This window comes from Orycteropus afer, unplaced genomic scaffold, assembly GCF_000298275.1.
Source record: "Orycteropus afer afer isolate SDZICR_OR568_19922 unplaced genomic scaffold, OryAfe1.0 scaffold00505, whole genome shotgun sequence".
NCBI lineage: Eukaryota > Metazoa > Chordata > Mammalia > Tubulidentata > Orycteropodidae > Orycteropus > Orycteropus afer.
Window position 1 is genome coordinate 1,605,753 of NW_006922092.1, and position 3,731 is coordinate 1,609,483.

A 3,731-nucleotide genomic window follows, 5' to 3' on the forward strand; every position below is an offset into this window, starting at 1 on the left:
AAAAGGATTGTGGAGGAGGAAATTCTAGAGTGTGGAAGAAAGTTGTGTTTTGGCCATGTTGAGATTGACACGCCTACTAGACATCCAAGTAGAGATTAAGTAGGTAGTAACGTGAATCTGGACCTCAGCAAGGAGGCTGGTCTGGAGATGAGAAAGCATACATAGAGATAAGAAGAAAGCCAAGGATGATCTCCCAGAACAAAACAGCATTTAGTGAGCTGGTACACAAAGATTTAGCAGAGGAGATTAAAAAGTTGAGACATGTGTGATAACAAAAGAATAACACAAAATTCTTCTTGTTGTTTTGTTCCAGAAACCTCAAGAAGAAAGTGTTTCAAAAGAAATAAATAACTAATCTTGTCAAAAGATGCTAAGAGGCAGAGAAAATGAGGACAGATAATAAACCATTTGGCAAGATATAAGCCATTGGAATGTGGGAGGAGAGGAGAAGTGAGGAGCAAAATTAAAGGAATACATGGTAAATTGTCTGCATCTGGACAGTAGTAGCATTTGGAGAATGGGGTCATCATTAGAGGATCTTACAAGGGAGGCATCAGTAACCCTTTGTATGGGTAGCTAGAATGACAAAATCTAGGGGCATAACTCAGGATTTAGAAGCCCCGATTGAATCTTATGAGTAGCTTAAAATACATGTATCTTCTGATCTACAGAGTTAATTTGCCTCTTCTGATTGGCTAAGCTTGTGTAATTGTTGACCCCATATGCCTGTCTATTGTTTGGCTGGAAGCCACAGGAGTGAGTTCAATTCCAGACCTGAAGTGTGGCTAGGGGCCATAGTCTAGCCCCATAGTCTCATTGGATAAGCTTGTGTCCCTTCCTGCAGGAGTCCTCCATAAACCTTCTATGATATTTGTAAGATACAATTACTATAAATTAGAATAACTTTCAAATAGACTGTATAATTTCAAAAGTAACTATGTGCTTTGATCCCAATGATCAAAGAAGATGATAGTCCCAAGTGGTAGAGCACCATTCTTTGAGCAAGCGGATATAGAAAGAGAAATAAGGCATGAATCTATAGTCAAAATGCAAGATGGAAAGCAGCAAGTACCATTACAGCAATGTAGATAAAAACCTATGAAGAGACTTGATGAGGTTCTATTTGAGCAGAGACTAGAAGGAAGCAGAGATCCAGACCTGCAATGCTGAGGGCCCTGTTTTGGGAGGTGTACAGATACCCTAAGGTGGACAGATACCCAACAGCACAGGGTTCCAGTTGACTGGAGAACCTGGTATTAACTGAAAGCTACAGTTTTGAGTTTGAAAAGGTAAACTTGGGTGTTGTTGTTGTTGTTGTTGTTATTTGCCGTCGAGTCGGCCCCGACTCATAGCGACCCCTCCTTGGGTTTCCGAGGCAGTATCACTACGGAAGTAGGATTGCCCAACCTGAATATCAGGTTAAAGGACTTGGGTTGTATTTAGTAAGACTGAGATCTAATGGAAAGTTTGTGTACAAGAGAATGATGTGATGATAAGAAAGGTAATAGATATAAAGGGAATCTCCAGGCAATCTCAGTCAGCTTAGAAAAAATTACAATATGCCTGGTGAAATGTGCTCATAATTTTCAAATACAATGTATAATTTCAAAATTAACAAGATGCTATAAGGAAAATGTCACCATTTGTCTGTCAGTCACAGTTATCTGTGGTGACTTGAATGTTGCTGTGAGACTGGAGGCTATGCCACTGGTATTTCAAATAGTAGCAGGGTCGCCCTTGGTGGACAGTTTTCAGTGGAGCTTCCAGACTAAGGCAAACTGGAAAGAAGGATGGGGCTATCCTCTTAAAGAATTGGCCAGTGAAAACCTTAAGGACAGCAGTGAAGCACTGTCTGATAAATTATGAGAAAATGTTATGAAGAACTGTGAAACATTGTTTAAAATAGTGCCAGAAGACAACCTCCTCAGGTTGGAAGGCACTCAAAATATGACTGGGAAGAGCTGACTCCTCAAGGTAGAGTAGACCTTAATGACGTGGATGGAGTAAAATGTTCAGAACCTTCATTTACTGATGAGGCTTCATTCAAAATGGAAAGGGACAGCTGCAAACATTCATTAATATTCAGAACTTGGAAAGTATGAAGTATGAATCTAGGAAAATTGGAAGTTGTCAAAAATGAAATGGAATGCATAAAGATTGATATCCTATGCATTAGTGAGCTGAAATAGACTGGTATTGTCCATTTTGAATCAAACAATCCTATGGTCTATATTGCTGGGAATGACATATTGAAGAGGAATGGCATCACATTCATCATAAAAAAGAACATATCAATATCTATCCTGAAGTACAATGTTGTCCAAACCAAAACCAAACTAACTGCCATCGAGTCAATTCTGACTCAAAGAGACCCCTATTGGGTTTCCAAGGTGGACAGTCTTTAGGAAGCAGATTACCCCATCTTCCTCCTGTGGAGCGCCTGGTGGATTTGAAGCATCAACCTTCTGGTTAGCAGTCAAATGCCTTAGGCATTCCATCAGTGATAGGATAATATCCATGTGCCTGCAAGGAAGATCAGTTAATATAATAATTATCCAAATTTACACACCAACCACCAAAGCAAAAGATGAAGAATTTGAAGATTTTTGCCAAATTCTGGAGCCCAAAATTAATCAAACATGCAATCAAGATGTATTCATTATTGATGGTGATTGGAATGGGAAATTTGGAAACAAAGAAGAAACATCAGTAGTTGAAAAATATGGCCTTGGTGAAAGAAATAATCTGGGAGATCACATGTTAGAATTTTGCAAGACCAACAACTTATTCATTGCAAATATCTTTTTTTCAACAACATAAATGGCAACTCTATACATGGACCTTACCTGGTGGAATATTCAGAAATCAAATCGTTTGCATATGTGGAAAGAAGGGATGAAGAAGCTCGACATCATCAGTCAAAACAAGGCCAGGAGCTGACTGTGGAACAAACCATCAGTTGTTCATATGCAAGTTCAAGTTGAAACTGAAGAAAATTAAAACAATTCCACAAGATCCAAAACATGACCTTGGGTATATTTCACCTGAATTTAGAAACATCTGAAAAATAGTTTGATGCATTGAAAACCAATGACTGAAAACCAGACAAATTGTGGTTCATCATACATGAAGAAAGTGAAAAGTCATTAAAAAGACAGGAAAGGAATAAAAGATCAAAATGGGTGTCATAAAAGACTCTGTAACTTGCTCTTGAATGGAAAGTAGCTAAAACAAAAGGAAGAAATGTTGAAATAAAAGAGTTGAATAGAAGATTTCAAAGGGTGGCTCAATAAGGCAATATATTACAATGAAATGTGCAAAGACCTGGAATTAGAAAGCCAAAATGGAAGAAGACACTTAGCATATCTCAAACTGAAGGAACTGAGGACAAAATTCAACCCTCAAGCTGCTATACTGAAGGGTTCTATGGATAAAATATTGAAAGACACATCAAAAGAAGATGGATGGCATATACAGAGTCACTGTACCAGAAAGAATTGGTCTACATTCAATCATTTCAGGAGGTAGCATATGATCAATAATGAATGTAGAAGGAAGAAACCCAAACTGCACCGAAGGAATTGGGAATAAATAAGGCTCCAGGGATTGACGGAATACCTGCTGAGATATTTCAGCAAACAGATGCTGCTCTGTAGACACTTACTTGTCTATGCCAGGAAATGTGGAACACAACTACCTATCCAATGTACTGGAAGAGATCCATATTTATG